Source organism: Macrobrachium nipponense, chromosome 1 (assembly GCF_015104395.2).
Source record: "Macrobrachium nipponense isolate FS-2020 chromosome 1, ASM1510439v2, whole genome shotgun sequence".
NCBI classification, from domain to species: domain Eukaryota; kingdom Metazoa; phylum Arthropoda; class Malacostraca; order Decapoda; family Palaemonidae; genus Macrobrachium; species Macrobrachium nipponense.
In genome coordinates this window covers 151894786-151914053 of record NC_087200.1, presented here as the reverse complement: position 1 = coordinate 151914053, position 19268 = coordinate 151894786, and the positions used below count along the sequence as shown (strand labels likewise).

Sequence of the window (19268 nt, the reverse complement as noted above, 5' to 3'; positions counted from 1 at the left end):
GTTACTGTGATCTACGCAGTACCGGCTAGCTCGGTGTCATGCGCGGTTGTTTACGTCTCTCTCCCTTGCGGGAATGGCTGAATAAACAAACCGTCTCTCTGCCCTACAATCATGGATTTTAGCCTCGGGTTGAGGAAATTTTCTAGTAATCTTGAATGATCATGCCTTCCGTTTACTTAGAAAATTTCAACAAGATATCTCTTATAGTTGTTCGGTGCGGGTTTACCGCATGGTAACAGAATTCTGTACGAATCTACCGCGGCATAGCACTATAATAATGCTCTCCTGCTTATGCAAAGCGCAGCCTTATTTAGGGAAGGAAGCAGGCTGAGTGAGGGAATGGATGAGTTTGCTGGGGACCAATTTCCTCACTGGAGAAGCTTGTTTTCCCCTGAATAAACAGCAATTCAGACCTCTACAAATTTTCCTCACAAAGAAATTGGAATAACATCAAAGATCTTGTAATTCTAATTTTCTCTCAACGGCTTGAGGATCACTCGGGTGATAGCGAGAGGGGTGCCAGACATCCGAACAGAGAACAGATGTTCTGGCACATTGTCTGAAAGAATTGGAAGCTAAATTAGTCGGCTCTCCAGTTCCTCGAAGGGTGAGTTTGGATCGAGTGGCCCAAATCATCTCAGATAATTTCTCAGCTCTCTCATAGCTCAAGAAGAGAGAATTCGTTATGGGCTTGGGCACGGAACGTAACGATCCTCAAGAGGTTCGTTAAACTAGAAACTAGTCACGTCCGTGCGGGTCTTCTCGATCGAAGGCAACAACTACTGACGTTCTGAGTAATCCTCACCTTAGAAGTATGTCGAAAGTGAGGAGAGACTGAGGGCGTCCTTTCGTTAAGTTTTTCGAATATTGAAGACGAAGGAGCTTCCTCTTAAGTTGTTCCCTTATTCATGATCCTAGAGGATTAGCTTTAGTCGCCACATGGCCTCTAAGAGGTTTGGATTCACAGAGGTCAGGTAATTCAGAGAATTGTCCAAAGACCCTTCCCGAGAGAATCGGTGTAATCTAACATCGTCACTTAGTGAAGTATCTAATATCTCTCCTCTCTGATTCTGAAGGCGTTCAGACTATCGAGAAGCGATAAGATCTTCAAGATTAATGGCATCTCTTGGCCAAGGCAAGCAGTGCTGCCTATTTTCAGTGTTCAATCGGAGGGGGCCGTTTCTGGAGATAGTGAAGGGAAATGACTGTTCCTCCACCTCGACCTCTGTGAATTTCGTTATGGTTCTATCTTTCCGTCTGAAGTATGAGATAAGCTAGAAGTCCTAACTATTGAGAATATGCAAATAGGTTGTTGACGGCCTCTAGGCTCAGAGATTCGGTTCTGTCAAACAACAAAGCTTCACGATCTTGAGGTCTGGAGAGATCGTGAAATTCTCTGGATCGCAGGTTCTGGCATGGAACTTAGACGTAGTCTGAGTTTCTGATACCAAAAGCATTTCGAACCTATCCTTTCTGTGAACTTAATACACGTGACAGAAAGGCTAATATTCTAACCGCTCTAGCCACGGCAAGGAGGGTTAGTGAGGTTTTAGCCATCATCAGAGGTTTTGGCTTTAAAGGACATAATGCCTTCTTGATAAGAACGAAAACCTGTCTAACCCTTGACCCGAAGGCTTGGAGACCAAAGTATGGCACAAATTATTGGGCAAGGGCATTAGAGAGTCCTGTGCCCTGTAGGGTCTCTCAAGTTTTATCTTGATAAAACTATAGAAAGTCAAAGTCAAACGGACAATCTGCGGTGTTCCGTAAAATACCAGACTGGTTCATGTCCAAGAACACCCTGGCATTATAGCCAGGAGTTCTTTTAAGAGGTCTCATTCATTATGTTTGCATAAAGATTTGAGATTTTTTCTTAATATCAATGCTCAAGAGGTGAGGGCGCGGCCTCGGAAGCATTTCAACAGAGCATGACACTCAGTAACATCCTGAGTGCCACGCTTTAGCGAAGCAAACCTCTTGGGTTCGCATCACACTCCCGACAATCTGCGGTGTTCCGTAAAAAAGACAGACTGGTTCATGTCCAAGAACACCCTGGCATTATAGCCAAGGAGTTCTTTAAGAGGTCTCATTCATTATGTTTGCATAAAGATTTGAGATTTTTTCTTAATATGAATGCTCAAGAGGTGAGGGCGCGGCCTCGGAAGCATTTCAACAGAGCATGACACTCAGTAACACTCCTGAGTGCCATGCTTTAGCGAAGCAACTCTGTGTTCGCTTCACACTCCCGACGGGATGTGAAGACGACATTTCAGATCCGTAAGTCGCTAGGACCATACATATCCGTAGATATATTATTGGGGGCAGGAAGCAACACGAATCCTATCCGATAGAAAAGGGATAGGTGTGCTTTTAACTTTGAAGGGTTGGTCGCTTGAGGCGCGTTCCTTTTCTTTAGCCTAGAAGTTAGGGAACTAACTTTGATAGGTTAGGTCAGGTGGTGGTTTTAGCTTCGTGCCCTCAGAAGTATGGTCATATGGTCTAGTCACATTGTGGTCACGCCCCCGTTGACAGATCATCTAGAGCGCACCAGCATTACAGGTCTCTACCTCGCTGGCAACTCTAGTAACGCAGAAGCAGAACATTTTGGTGACAGTAATCACGAAGTCGGCTATGCTAACAGGTCAGGAACCAAGATGTATATCATCTACTTAAATTTAGTTTCCCAAAAATCCTATTCTGTCTCTTCCCACCATCCGAATGGTGGGATTCAGCTATATATATATCTGTCAGGTAAGTTTCATGAACAAAATGTTATTGTTATAATACAATTAAGTTTGTTCATACTTACCTGGGCAGATATATATAATTAAAGAAAGTGCCCACCCACCTCCCCTCAGGAGACAGTGGCACTGATAAAATATTAATAGAAAATGGGAATAGTTTCCTGATATCCGCCTCCCAGCGGCGGGAATGGGTACTACCACCTGGCCGCCCACTGCGTGTGCCGCGAATTTTGAAATTCTGTCGGACTTCAGAGAATACAGCTATATATATATCTGCCAGGTAAGTATGAACAAACTTAATTGTATTATAACAATAACATTTTTTAGAATTCTTCTTCTGTTTTATTATTACGTTACGTATTACGTATGTTTCATTACAGCTGTCAGTAACTCGGTATCTCCATTAGGTAAAGATAGAATAAGAATAGAAATGAATGGTTATTATACTGTTTGGTGGTTTCATTAGTTGAAGAGAGATATTAATGACAATTTATGGCTTACTGTGTGCTAGGAAAAATGATTGCTTGGCGCTCGTTCGATACTCTTAAGAATGTAAACAATCGACTGGCAGTTTGTTTTTCTTTGTTTGTGTATTATAGTTAATGATTAATTAATAATTATTTGAAATGAGTACTACATACTGATTATTTATACATTTTATTGGCATATTCTAAGCTTTTAGCTCTTAGGTTTAGATGTCAGAATCATAGACTAGGCTAAAGTAGCAACCGCTAACATAGGCTAGGCTTATTGCTAAGGGACATATGCTAAAGTCCTAATATACTATGCAGTAAAAAATGGGGTTGAACATTGCATGCAGTTGAATATTACTCAAGTATGTACTTATTTTGCCTATTTTGAGACATATGTCTTCCGTCGTAACCCTAGAACATGTGTTTTTAGGCCTGGAAATATAATTACTGGGTGTTTTTGGAGGGCTTGGAACGGATTAGCCATTTTACATGTAAAATGTGTTCCAAGATACGAAAAACTCATAATACGAAGGCCGTCTCGGAACAGATTAATTTCGTATCTCGAGGTACCACTGTAATTGGAAGTCTCTAGCACAATATTTTGATTTATGGTGAATTTATGAAAAAAATTTTTCCTTACGTCCGCGCGGTAACTTCCGAAAAAAATTATACATGCGATTGTGGTAATGTTTGCACCATTTTAAAATTAGCCGTTATATTAAGTTTTATATATGGGAATGTGCGCAACTTCATGCACAATACAACTAAACACATCCCATGGTTGTAGCTTTTATCAGTTTTGAGATATTTTCATATAAATAACGATAATTGCCAAAATTTCAACCTTCGGTCAACTTTGACTCTACCGAAATGGTCGAAAAACGCAATTGTAAGCTAAAACGCTTTATATTCTAGTAATATTCAAAGCATTTACCTTCATTTTGAAAAACAAATTGGAAGTCTCTAGCACAATATTTAGATTTATGGTGAATTTATGAAAAAAATAAAATTTTCTTTACTCCGCGGCGGTAACTCTTGCGAAAAAGTCATACGTGCGATTGTGGTAATGTTTGTGCCATTTTAAATTAGCCGTTACATAAAGTTTTATATATGAAAATGTGCGCAATTTCATGAAGAATACAACAAAAAATAATTGAAGGTTGTAGCTTTTCTCATTTTTGAAATATTTGCATATAAATCACGATAAATAGAAAAAAAACCACGTTCGGTCAAATTTGACTCCACCGAAATGGTCGAAAAACGCAATTGTAAGCTAAAACTCTTACAGTCTAGTAATATTCAGTCATTTATCTTCATCTTGAAACAAATTCGAAGTCTCTAGCAAAATATTTAGATTTATGGTGAATTTTAAAAAAAATCTTTCCTTCCCTCCGCTCGCGGATTCTCCGCCACAAATCTCCGAAATGCGTACGTACCATTCTCGGAATATTAGGCATTTCATAGAGTTTTATATATGAAAATGTGCGCAATTTCATGTAGAATAAAACGAAAAATATTTGAAGGTTGTAGCTTTTCTTATTTCCAAAATAATTGCATATAAAAAATATATATAAAAAAATTCGACATTCGGTCAACTTTAATTCATTAGATATGGTCGAAAACTGCAATTGTAAGCTAATACTCTTACAGTATAGTAATATTCAATAATTTTTCTTCATTTTGAAAGAAATTGGAAGTCTCTAGGACAATATTTAGATTTATGGTGAATTTTTGAAAAAAAATATTTGTTTACGTCCGCACGTTACGAATTCATGCATTATTTTGTGATAATATTTTATCTGTGTTGCTTTTATCATTTGCAATGTGTTATATACCAAAATGATAGCAATTTAGTGAACAAATTACAATGAAAAAAAGTGTAAGCTTCGTTACCTTTACCTGTTTTGCGCACAGCGCGATTTGAATACAATTATATATGAAATTTCGTTTTTGCGCTATCATATATTGCATTATTTATATATGATAATGATAATTTTGTTCATTTCTGATGATTGCATACTAAACTTCAGGCAATGACAAAAAAAGGAGCCAAAAATGAACTCTTAATCTTGAAAACTAAGCGCGCTGTGATTTAAAAAAAAAAATATTTTTTCCGCTTCCGCGCTCACTCTGAAACACCTCCGGCACACGGGAGACAATTTTTTTTTTACCGCTTTGGCGTAAGAGGGTTAATTAGAACTTTATCGGAGGAGTCTCAAGAGCCACTGCAGTTGGTGGAGCAGGAGTTAGACTGTCCAGTGGATCAAGAACAAGCGTAGGACAATTTATTAGTAGGAGCGTCAGAAGGAGAAGCAGTAGAAGGTGAGGAGACTCGGTCGTCGGCATACAAACAATTACTCAACTATTTCCTAGATAACCTTCCAGAATCTTTTTTGCCAGCCACTCCCGCCTCACCTGAATCCCAGTATGCTAGGGATACTAAACCAGATTCTTCGACCTTCATTAAGCTGGTTTTGTCGATTTCAGCTAAAAAGGCGTTGAAAAAGATGGATGAGTGGGTTGGGAGAAAAGAGGGAGCAAGGTAGGACCGGTGTTTGACCTCCTTCGAGACTTTTAACTAAGAACAGAATTTGGTACAAAACTGGGGAAGCCTTCTCCCTGGGAGGCGCTGCCTCCTCTCATGGAGACTTCTTCAGCCTAGTGGACTCGTCCAGACGTTCTGCTTTGAATTCAGCGAAGATTTTCTTTAAGAGTTGCGAATTAGATCATTGAAAGTAATAAGCTTCTTGGATTGGTTGATTGACACCTTGGGAAGGAAGGCAAAGTGTTTTAACCAGTCAGGAGAACATTTTAGTGACTTCTACAATGTGATGTCCTGTATTGATAAAGGAATAAGGGATGGAGCGACTGAAATCGCTTCCTTATTAACTGTGGGGATCCTCAAGAAACGTCAGCTTTGGTGTGCCTTTACATCTAAGGGAGTAACAAGAACCCAGAAGTCAGCGCTTATGTTCGCTCCACTTGATAAGTGTAACCTTTTTCCTAAGGATTTAGTGTCTGAAATTTCTGCCTCTCTGGTCCAGAAAGACTTCTAAGAAATGAGCAGGGAATCCTTCACACACCAGTCGGAGCCAGACTCCAGGAGTTCTGGCAAGTTTGGGAACGAAGAGGAGCAGATCCATGGACAGTATCGGTACTGAATGAAGGATATTTGATTCCGTTTGTAAAACATCCTCCTCTGTCAAAGGTACCGATAGTTTTGACAGCTTACTCGTCAAACTTAGAGAAATGTTGCGTGTTGAGAAAGGAACTGTCGGCTCTATTAGAAAAGAGAGCGATAGAGCTGGTAAAAGATCAGAATACCCCAGGCTTTTACAATCGCCTATTCATTGTCCCAAAAGCTTTGGGAGGGTGGAGACCAGTATTGGATGTCAGTGCCCTGAACAAATTTTGTGAGCAAGACAAAATTTTCAATGGAGACCACCCAGTCGGTTTTGTCAGCACTTCGTCTAGGAGATTGGATGGCTTCCATAGACCTACAGGACGCGTACTTCCACATTCCAATTCACATAGACTCAAGGAAGTACCTAAGATTCGTGGTTCAGGGAAGGACATACCAGTTCAGGGCCCTATGCTTTGGACTATCCACAGTGCCACAAGTATTCACCAGAGTCCTCTCATTAGTAGCAAGGTGGTTACACCTAGAAGAAATAAGAGTAGCGCTCTATTTAGACGACTGGCTGGTCCGTTCACAGTCGAAAGAAGGGTGTGTGAAGGATTTGCAGAAGACAATTCAACTGACAGAAGAGCTGGGTCTTCTAGTGAATTTTAAAAAATCTCAACTGATTCCGAACCAAATTTTAACTTACCTTGGAGTGACGATGAACTCAGTAGCTTTTCAGGCTTTTCCGTCAGAACAGAGAGTGAGTTCATGCCTGAGAAAAGTCAATCAATTTTTAGCAAAAAAGACATGCTCAGCCAACAAGTGGATGAGTCTTTTGGGGACCTTAGCATTAATAGAACAGTTTGTAACTCTGGGAAAAGACTTTATGAGACCGCTTCAATTCTTCCTCAGAGCAAGTGGGGAAAGAAAGAGAGTCCCAGACACTTTTGTTTTTCCAATAATGGAGGAAATAAAGCAAGATCTCCTTTGGTGGAGGTTAGAAAAAAGACTCAAGGAGGGTCTGTCTCTTTGGCCACTGAACCCCAGCCTTGCATTCTTCTCAGACGCTTCGGATCAAGGATGGGGAGCGGTGCTGGGAAAGAAGGAAGTGTCAGGCTTGTGGACAATCAGTCAAAGACAGTGGCATATAAATCTAAAAGAACTAAAGGCAATACATTTGGGATTGAAGGCCTTTGCCAAGGAAGTACAGGGAAAAGTGGTCGTCATCAATTGCGACAACACCACAGCTCTCTCGTACCTCAAGAAACAAGGGGGGACTCACTCCTTCTCTCTGTGTGAAGCGACGAGGGAGTTACTCATCTGGGCGAAAGAAAATCGGACAAGAATGCTCACAAGGTTTGTACAGGGGAGATACAATGTAAGAGCGAATGAGTTGAGCAGGAGAAATCAGGTACTACCTACAGAGTGGACTCTGCACTTACAGGTATGCCAGCAGTTGTGGAATCTGTGGGGTAGACCTCTAGTGGACTTGTTTGCCACGGAAAATACAACAAGATTGCCATTTATTGCTCCCCCGTACCCGACAAGAAAGCGTTCGCTTTAGACGCAATGCTGCTAGATTGGTCGGACTTGGACCTCTATGCCTTTCCTCCAATGAAAATGATCAGGGCAGTATTGACAAAGTTCAGGCAACACGCAAATGTCAGAATGACGTTAATAGCTCCATTCTGGCCAGCAAGAGAATGGTTCCCGGAGATCCTGGACATTCTAATAGACTACTCGAGGAAACTTCCAGAGTGAGTAGATTTACTCAGACAACCACATTTCAGGAGATTCCATGCTCTACGTCTGACCGCATTCAGACTGTCGAGCGTACCCTCAGACAGAAGGGGTTTTCGAGACGAGCTTCACAAGCTATTGCCAGACCAAGGAGAGAATCTTCAGCAGTGGTCTACCAGGCAAAATGGTCAATTTGTAGGGCCTGGTGTAGACAGCATGGAGTCTCGTCTATTAAAACCTCTATGATTCAAATGGCAGACTTCCTTATTTTCCTTAAAACAGAAAGGAAACTCTCGACTCCTACTATCAAAGGATACAGGGCCATGCTATCCTCAGTATTCAAGCATAGGGGAATGGATGTCTCGAACAATCAGGAACTGTCAGATTTATTAAAATCCTTTGATACAAAGAAACAGGAAAGAAATAAGATAATCTCTTAGAATCTAGATATAGTGCTCAAATGGCTTCTATCTACGAGATTTGAACCGTTAAGTGAGATAGCTTTCAGAGATCTCACTAGGAAAACATTATTCTTAGTGGCTCTAGCGTTGGCCAAAAGGATAAGTGAAATTCACGCCATCGATAAAAGAGTGGCATTTGCACAAGACAAGGCAATATGCACATCAATGATTGGCTTTTTAGCGAAGAACGAGTCACCCTCACAACCATGGCCTCGTTCGTTTGAAATAAAGGACCTCTCAGAGTTAGTTGGAGAGGGAGAACCAGAGAGATCATTATGTCCAGTAAGAGCCCTGAAGTATTATATACACAGGACTCAACAAATAAGAGGAGGGTTAGACAATCTTTGGTGTTCAGTAAGAAATCCTTCTAGGATATTATCTAAGAATGCAATGTCCTTTTTTTTGAGGGATTTAATAGTTGAAGCTTACTCTCAGTTGGGAGAACCAGAGGTTGATCTGGTTAGAGTGAAGGCCCATGAAGTCAGAGCTGTTGCAACTTCTATGGCGTATAAACACAATTTATCTTTAGACGCCATTATCAATGCGACGTATTGGAAATGTAAGTCAGTGTTTGCAACACATTATTTAACGGGAGATTCAAGCAGCGTATGAAAACTGTTCCACATTGGGACCTTTTGTAGTAACTGGCACGGTGTTGGGTAAGGGAAGAAAGGAAGTCAATCCTTCCTAATAATTTTTAACTTGATCTTTGGTGTTGTTTTTTAAGGGTGTCTGAGGGTACGGAAGTGTACTAGTGGTACCCTACAGTCCATTTAGGTAAAGGGTAAAAATATTTAGGTGAAGGTGATTCCCATGTTGTTGTTGTCCTTATTGTTTATTGTGTGCGGCTCCATGAGCAGACGTATAATTATTGCATGTCAGTCCACGGTTAGCCCTAGACTACGTGTAAATGTCTATATCTTGGCGCTCGGATCCATATATCACGCCAATGCTGGTACACTTCTATAGCTTGGTGCGCGGCTCCATATACCCCGCCAATGCTGGTACGTATATATAGCTTGGCGCATGGTTCCATATACCTCGCCAATGCTGGGTACGTGTCTATAGCTTGACGCAAGGCTCCATGTACTTCGTCAACATTTCAAGATCAGCAGACTTAAGAGGCAGTAACCTTCAAGTCAGCTATCTTAAAAGGTAAGGACTAAAAGAGAACTATACTAAATTCCAATAGAAATTCCTCATTAAATATGGTTAGCTGCCATGGCCCCACCTCCAAAATGTGCCAATCAGCTATAGTATGTAACTACCAGGTAAGTTGCATACGTAAAAATGATATTTTTATGATAAAATAATGTTTTACGTATACTTATCTGGTAGTTACATCATTATAGCCCACCCACCTCCCCTCACATGGACAGGTAGGCATAAAAATTCTGAGGTTTAGTTGTGGTAGTTCTACATTCCGTGGTAGAGGGAGGGGGTACGGGAATCACCTGACTAGTCAATTAGCGCTGCCGCGAAATTCGAAATTCTGCCGTGACATCAGAGACTACAGCTATATGTAACTACCAGGTAAGTATACATAAAACATTATTTTATCATAAAAATATCATATTCAAACGAAATAAGAGAAAATATCGCTTAGCGCCCTCGGTGGTAACATCACAATGACGTCACAAACGATAGCCAATCACCAACTATAATAGCTCTAGGCAACAGAGCGAGATCAGAGCTAGCAATACTGACTGCTATGGCTTCTTGCGCCGTTGCACGTATGGTGAGAGCAAGTAGTCTCCCCTCAAACACTGTCGAGTATGGATGTGATGCTCTGTTCTGGCCTCTGCAGATGGCCAATGCACATCAGTCTTAATTTTGGTAGCTACCACAATAGTATATATATTGAGTCACTGTAATAAAGCCCCAACAATATATTGAGTCACTGTGATAAAGCCATTGTATACAAACATCCAAACAAAGTTCAGGTTCATTACTGCTGTGTAACTTGGTTACGATGAACACAAACACTCGGTTCTTGCTTGCTTTGACCATGACGATTGGAGAAGTTAATAAATGATAGAAATTCACTTATGGCAAGTCACTCACTGCGCCAACTTTATCATTCAATGGATAATTAATAAAGGGATTTTGACGTAGGAAAAATCTATTTCTGGGCGATGGGTTCGTGTCGCCCTGTGAAATAATCCTTTAGACCATTATTTCTAAGGAATATGAGCTAACACATACCAGAGAAAATAAAATCAAAGGTAAGGGCAGTATAACTGACTCGCACACTCTAATAAAAGGAGAGTGTCGGTATGGAAACAGGGGCGAGTGAGACCACTACCACGAACCCGTAGCCATTTAGACATTTCCCCCACCAAAATCCTCGCCTGCAAGCGCCGATCCATAGGTAGAGACGGGCGCTACTACTACTACTACCCACGCCACGCGGACCGCAGCGCCTTTAGTGGTCATCCTTGTCATTAGATGCCAATCTTGGGCTGCAGGGCGGGACACGGGGGGGGGGGCGGTTTCACAGGGCGACACGAACCCATCGCCCAGAAATAGATTTTTCCTATGTCAAAATCCCTTTTCTGGGCTCAGTTCGTATCGCCCTGTGAAATCGTACCAGAGAAACAGCACAAGATAAATAAAAAAGAGAGGTCTCAATAAAACCACAGGAAAAAAAAAGAGAGGAGTATAATGGTATTAAATTTTCCATATAAACAAATAACTTACAGTATTATAAAAGACTTAGACTAAGCTTAAATTCAATACCAATAAACAATGATAATATTGAAATTAGTGAGTAATATATACAACAGAAGGACTCACTAACAATAAGGCAAAATACAAATAATCAATAGCAATAATGTGCTCCTCTAGCATAAAAATAAGAGGAGCAACATCTGATAATATTTCAAAATATACAAACTGGTGTGGATGTCCCTAGCATAAAAATAAGGGACTTACCACCTGGTATAATAGACAATTTAGTGTGGATGTCCCTAACATAAAAATAAGGGACATTCCACTAGTATTATCATAGCCGCCAAGGCTAGAGCCCTATCAAGAGCTTAACGGTAGGGTACACGACATGTTAGTTGAGGTAGGAGAAAGGAGACCTGGATCTTCAACTACAACTACTATGCAGAGTCAGGGGAAACTATGTTTCCCGCTGCCACTGCTGAAAATTTTAAGGATTGCAAAGACTTAAGATAGTGACGTTTGAAGACTGTCGGCGATTTCCACCCAGTACTATATTTCTTAAGATCATCAAAATTCATGTGTTGAAAATAATTAATAGAGGTGGCTACTGCCCTGATATCATGAGCTTTTGGGAATGATTCAGGGTTAGCTTGTTTAATGAAATAAAGGATCTGCTGCCTGATCCCTTTTACTGATAAAGTGCCACCTTTTGCTCTCATAAAGAGAGGACCTGAGGATCTAGAAGATGTCCTAGACAGAAAGGCTCGTAAGGTCATTACTGGACAAAGAGAAGGGTCTTGGGGAAGGGGGATGAGCTTCCAAGGGGCCCACCTCGCTAAAGGATCCTCATTTTTAGCTAAAAAACTACGATCCAGGGAAAGCAAAACTTCTCCTGAAGGGAGAAATTCAACATGCCCCGCATCTCTGGATAGAGCCGACAGTTCTGAAATTCTGGCCCCTGAGGCCAAGCTTAGTAAGAATAACATCTTTCTTAGTAACATCATGAATGTGCAAGAAGAGTTGTCAGTGTCCGAAACTAGCTTGAGAACGTCATTTAAGAACCATGAGACTGAAGTAGGCCTTTCAGAAGGTCTAAGTCTAGCACAAGCTTTGGGAATAGACGTAAAGTAAGAGTCTGTCAAGTCTATTTGAAAGCCCAACTGAAATATTTTCTTAAGAGCTGATTTATTGGTAGCAATGGTGCTAGCTGCTAATCCTTTTTCGAATAAGGACCTGAAAAAGGATATAGCTAAATTCATTGTCATGGTTGTAGTGTTTGTCTCCTTCAGGAAAGATGCTAACTTTTTAACAGCCGCATCATACTGTCTCAAAGTTGATTCCCTTTTGTCTGATTCCAGGAAAAGAATATTCTGGGGTATCAATACCTGCATCTTTTTCAGCCACAAACTTCATGAAGTCCATAAAGTTAGGGTTTTTAGAATTCCTGAGGAAGCGAACACAGTCCTCATTTGTACTGGTTGAGAGAGTTTGGGATTGGGAATCCGTCGAGGTCGAAGACCCAATTCCAGTAGCAGAGGATACCAGTTGCTCTTTGGCCAGTCCGGAGCTACTAGAGCTACTTGTCCCTTGAAAGTCCTGAGTTTGTTCAGAACTTTCAATAGAAGATTCACTGGAGGAAAGATGTAAAACTTCATCCACTGATTCCAATCTATGGACAAGGCGTCCGTGGCATAGGCCAGAGGGTCCAGGTTGGGGGCCACATAGCAAGGGAGCTTGTGGTTCGCTTGAGAGGCGAAAAGATCTACTTGGAGATCTGGGACACTGGCGTATCTACTGGAACGACACGTTGTCCAGGGACCACTCTGATTCCAGAGGAACTGATCGAGACAGGGCGTCTGCTATCACATTCCTCACTCCCGCCAAGTGGGTGGAGGATAGATGCCATTTGTGTTTGTTTGCTAGGGAAAATATGGCTATCATGACATGGTTCACATGTTTTGATTTGAATCCTCCCCTGTTGATGCAGTGTACTACTACTGCGCTGTCCAAAACCAATTTTAAGTGGGAATTCTTTGGTGGAAGGAGCCTCTTCAGAGTGAGAAATACTGCCATGGCTTCCAAAACATTTATGTGTAGCCGGCGGAATTGAGGAGACCATGTTCCTTGGACCTTTCTGAATTGAGAGTATCCTCCCCAACCGGTTGGTGAGGCGTCTGTGTGTATAGTTAACGCCGGAGGAGGATATTGAAGAGGGACTGACTTGGACAGATTCTTTACCTTCGCCCATGGACGAAGTTGGTTGCGAAGTATTTGTGGGATCACTGACAACTTGTCTCGAGACTTGACATTTGCTCTTGAGCGCCAAACTCGATTTATATCTTTCAACCTTGCTTTCAGAAGAACATCCGTTACTGAAGCAAATTGAAGAGAACCCAGGATCCTTTCATGGTTTCTCCTTGACGTTCTTTTGCATTTGAGGAATTGCTTCACTGCTTTGGCTATTTCTTTCCTTTTGGTTGCCGGAATTGACAGATTGTGGGAGGATAAGTCCCATTGGATGCCTAACCACTGAAAATGAGTCTCCGGGGTGAGTCTGGACTTCGTTTTGTTTATTTGGAACCCCAGATGTTCCAGGAATTTGATTACTTTGCTTGTAGCTTTCAGGCATTCCTCGACGGTTGATGCCCAAATCAGCCAATCGTCGAGGTACGCTACTACCATTATCCCTTGAGACCTCAGTTGTTGAACTACCACTTCTGCTATTTTTGTGAATACCCTGGGGGCCACATTTAACCCGAAGGGCATCACTTTGAATGAGAAAGCCTGGGTTCCTAGCTTGAAGCCTAGATATGGGCAAAAGTGTCTCGCGATTGGGATATGATAGTATGCGTCTGTAAGATCGATAGAGGTGGTGACGGCCCCACGGGGAAGTAAGGTCCGTACCTGTGAGATAGTCAGCATTTTGAACTTGTCGCAACGAATGAGTAAGTTTAGTTGGGACAAGTCTAAGATTATTCTTCTTTTTAGTGAGCCTTTCTTTGGCACGCTGAACAAGCGCCCTTGAAATTTTAGATGCTTGACTTTCGACACAACTCCTTTCTGAAGGAGCTCCTCTGCGTAATCTGTCAATTCCTCTGATGGTAATTGAAGGAATGATTTGATTGGAGGGGGACCTTTGATCCAACTCCAACCTAGCCCTTTGGACACGATGCTCTGTGCCCACTTGCTGAACCCCCACCTGTAACGGAAGAGGAACAGCCTCTCTCCTACCTGGAGATCCTCACTGTTGTTGTGTTGGATGGCTTCCACGGCCTCCTCGGAAGTGCCTACCTCTGTTGGTAGCTCTTCCTGCACCTCGTTGGCGAAAGTTGCCTCTGGCTCTGCTTCCCCTGGCAAACCTGTTAAAGGCTTGGAATGCTTGGTTTTCAAACGCCGGGTTGAAAGCCGGGGAAACAGTGATCGAAGTGGAAGGTTGCCCTTGAGGAGACAGCAGGAGGATGGGCTGATTCTGTGCCTTGGAAGTTGAAGACTGGCCAGGTTGAGAGACTGGGACCGCCTGGACGAATTGCTGTTGCTGTTTTTTCTGGTAAGGATGATATCTCTTCTTCTTTTTCAACTTCTTGGCAGCCGAGGAAGTGTTTTCTGGCTTCCTCTTGGTTGAGATACCCCATCTATCTCTGAGGCTTTGGTTAAGCTCGAAGCTTCATGTGTACGTCATTTACTGCGGACTCCGGGAATAGGTCTGCTCCCCAGATGTTAGAAGCGAGCAGCCTGTTTGGCTCATGACGAATGGTAGCTTCCTGGAGAACGTCTTTGCGACAGTTCTTCCTTGCTACCATAAAGTCATACATGTCGGACAACACCGTCTGCATCTGGGCTTTGGCCAGTAGTATTTTAAAGAGGGGTTCTGAACCGTAGGTCAAAGAAGCCACCTCGGTTATGACCAGGTAGTTGAGAGTCCTCCCAAGCCTGGATCTGGCATCAAATTCTGCCTGAATAAGATTTATCAGGCAACCTTGGCAGCTTCTCACCAAACTGTTCCATGGCACAGTCCGGCTTCAACTTACCTACCGTAAATGTAGCTGGCAGGTTCTCCCAGGTTTCTCCGAACGCTGGGTAGAGAGGAGATGTGGGGTCAGCCTCTTTAAGCTGTGGAAGAGGCTCGTCCTTTGAGACTGCTTGCATAACAGTCTCAGCCAGCTTCGTCGTGAAGGGGAGTGGTGCCTCCTCCTCCGTGGCAAAGATGGTAAAAGGACTCTTGAAGGCTTGGAGTCTGGTATTTGAGCAGTCCCAATCCTCCAAGCAATGTACCCATTCCCTCTGGGCTCGTTCCCGACTGTAGAGGACAGTCTCTTTAGGGATTTTATCCTCCCTATTGAGAGCTGCCTCTGTCAGTCTTGCATACCCCATGAAAGGCGGGGTCAATCCGGCAGGATGGAACTCAAAATCCTCAATTCTTCTGGTTCCACACTCCGGGGTCGAAATCATGCCATCCTGGTAGGGTGCGTATGCTGCCACCCTCCATGGATTATTCATGGAGAAAGCGGGAAGAGAGTCATACGGTGGTAGCTGAGCGAGGCCGGCCCCTGCCACTGAAGCTACAGCTTGGGGAGCTTGGTTCATACCAGCCAGGCGGTTATCATGGTCCAATACACGGTCGGAAAGACTTTGAATGGACTGGCCTGACTGGTTCAAAGTGGTGGAGATCTGAGCAAAACATTTGCTCAAACGGCGAACCGAGTGAACCCAAGACCATTTCCCCCACTTGTTAAAGTACTCCTGACGAAAAAGCAGCGGGGTCGAAGTCACCGAGTGCTGCGGCCCTGGCAGGAGTCACCGAAGAAGTTCCGGCGGAGACAGGGGAAGGTACAGGTACAGGCTCTGCCGGAGCAAAGGACCTTCTCCCATAGAGGATTTACCTCTACCCTTTAGCAATGAAGGTTCAGCCTTCACCTTCCCTGCTCTGGTGTGGGGCGCCGAAGACTTACGAGAGGAAGAAGACGACGTTTTCTTAGTTGTCGTCTTCTGAAGGGTCTTCTGCTCTCTGTGTCCCTTCACCTTAGGGGGCACAGATGCAGTAAGTGCACTAGCAGGGATCTCAGACCCTGTAAAGCCTTGGAAAGACGAAGAAGAAGGAGCAGGGGAAGAAGATCCAGGTGCGCCCAAGGGAGGCCCTTGAGCGCCCAACAAACTTACCTCAACCAACAAATCGTCGGCACCTACCGTCATTGGCTCAAGATCTAGATTCAGTGTGGACACGTCCGCTACGATGTCTTGGTTGCTACCTCCACCCCAGGCTTGCTCCACCTGCTGTTGGATGGAGGCGATCGCCGGAGCTGCCGCGGCGGGATCCACGTAGCTGGTCGACTTGCCCCCGGGGAAAATCTGGACAGCCAACTTTTTGTCCAGCATGAGGGCAGTCCCTTGGGGGCGTTCTTGCCGAAGCCGCCCACCATGCCTTCAGGGTGGCCAGGGTGGGCGACTTCCTTCACCGTGGCAGCCTGGAAGAAAGGGTCAAAGTAAGCCTTACACCCAGGTTCTCGAAATGTGTGTTAACCTAGCAAAATAAGAATAGCAAACCTAAATCTAAAACTATTTATCACACGTAAGTCAAAACGGACAAGAGTAACCCCAATTGAAATATACTTACTCTGTCTAAGAATTGAGTAACAAGCTCGTAACAGATCGCGCATGCTTCATGGTGCCACACGACTAGATCTCCATGAGGCGTAGCACACGGAGCGTGGGTACGACACACCTCGTGACCACACGGGTCCTGGAGGATGGCGTTGCAGCCAGCCTCCTGGCAGTTATAGCCTGTAAGTGGAAAGATACATGAGCATCAACAAGATACTTACAGTACTACTATACTCTGTTGTATGCCGGAGTAAAAATAATATAATCATTAGGTACCTTCCTTCCGAGCTACGTGTGAGGGAAAGACATGCTTTCCTCTGGTTGGGATCTCCGTAGTACACCGGAGAGAACAAAAATAAACCAACCAGAAGGATATATACCTACATATATGAAACACACTGTAGAACGGAGGGGAATGTCCATAACAACAAGGTTAACCTAAGTTACCCATAAAGGTAAAAACATGATACACCGCAATAAATATAAAAATATTTTGTTCATGAAACTTACCTGTCAGATATATATATATAGCTGTATTCTCTGAAGTCCGACAGAATTTCTAAAAACTTACGACACACGTAGTGGGAGTAGGGTGGTTAGTACCCATTCCCGCCGCTGGGAGGCGGGTATCAGGAACCATTCCCATTTTCTATCAGATTTCTTCTGTCGCCGGTGTTGTAAACATCTGTTTACAGCACCTCCGCCTCAGGATTTTGGAAAACTTTCTTTGCTTGAGTATCCTCTTGACTTTTTGGTTATTTGTTATTGGATCGATAGCTTGGCATACGTGACTTTGGATTGTTTTTTGAATTTGGCTTGGTTTTTTCCTTAAATATGTCAGGTTCTAGTTTGGCTAGTGCAGAGTGTGTATGAAAGACGAATGCAAGGTGAGGTTACCAAAAGCTTTGGTTTGATCCTCACACAGTGTGTAAAGGTTGTACGGGGGCAAGTGTGTAGGTATGATTTTCGCTGCACGGAGTGTGAAAGTTTGAATGATGCTCAATGGAAGACATATGAATCCTATGTAAATAAATTAGAGCGTGATAGGATCAGGAGGTCTTCCTCCAGGAGTAAATCGGGTAGTAGACAGGGTAATAATGTAACCCTTCTAACCCTTCTTTAGATTTTGTGACTCCTAACCCCGTAGTGTTGCCTTTGGGCCCTCAAGTGTGTCCTTGTGGAGGGTAATGCCCTTTCACTTATATTAGATTCTTTGAAAACTCTGGAATCTAAGGTTCTAGCCCTTGAAAACAGAGAAAGTGCTAAGTGTAGTGATAGTGCCCCTAGTGAAGTGGAGGGGGCGTCAGATCGGCCTATAGCGCCTCTAGGCTGGGACCTCTGCCGGACTCCCAGGACTCAGGGAGAGGGCATGTCGAAGGCCGAAGGAGGGTTTACGGGGATCCCCCACCGATCTGACGTCCCTTCAGCAGTACCTGTTGACGCTTCCCAGGCTGCTAAGGAGCGTGCTCGAGCACGTGTCCTAAAGGATTGTTTCTTTCGTCATCCGACGCGTCCTCCCCAGCGCAAGGGTGGGAATCTCGTTCGGATTCGCGACCTTTGAAGAGGACGTTTCAAGATCAGGACGCTTCACGTCATGCTTTGTCTGATTGGCATTCTTCTCCGGAAAGCGTGTCCTTTCCGCCCCAGAAGAAGGCTAGGTCGTCTTCCGATGATGACGTCTTTGAGCGCCCCAGTCGCTCTAGAGCAAAGGCTGTTCCTGGGAGAAGGAAGAAGGCGTCCCCTCGCCCCTCACCTTCTCGCAGGCATGGCTCTTCTCCTCGTATAGATCCTTCGCAGACGGAGATAATCCTTGCTATGCAGCGACAGCTGGATGCTTTACTTAAGCAGAAGGAAACGGTTTCTGGCCGTAAGAAGGACGATAGACTTCCGATCAAGAGATCAAGACAGTCTTCTCCGCCTGCTCGTCTTTCGTCCCCGTTTCATGGTATTTCGTCTTCTAGACTTCGTTCTCCCCAGCGTTCATCTAGAGGTGGAAGTAAACGTCAGGAGAGAGAGAGGTTTCTTCATTCTGCCCTCTTCTCGACGTGAGGACGCTCGGCGTTCCGACATCGACGTTTCTGATGAAGATGCTTTTAGTTTCTGATGGACGGAATTTGGTACGCACCGCTCCGCTTCGTCATGCTTGTGTTGACGTTCATCGGGACGCTCGTCAAGTGTCAATTCCTGTCTCTTCGCGGGACGATCGTAGAGACGCTTCGAGGGACGCTAGGAGGGACGCTCCGCTCATCGCTTCGTTGGACGCTCGGAGGGACGCTAGGTCAGACGCTCCGATGGACGCTAATAGACATCGTCGTAAGAGCGTCTTGGACGCGAGTACGGAAGTTCGCTCTCGATCGGACGTTGTTCCCGAGTCTTTAGATGACGCTACACGTCTTCCTTCTACTTCGCGTTCTACTCAAGTTGTGATTGCTGATCCTGTGTCGGCTAACGATTCTGT

At 43.8% G+C, this 19268-nt stretch overlaps 1 protein-coding gene across 1 annotated transcript in view; it reads left to right on the top strand.

Annotated features, from left to right (window-relative positions):
• The window catches only part of LOC135219761 (two pore channel protein 1-like), a gene marked incomplete in the record, with an annotated part of 767111 nt that overhangs the window by 48864 nt on the left and 698979 nt on the right, over positions 1 to 19268 (top strand).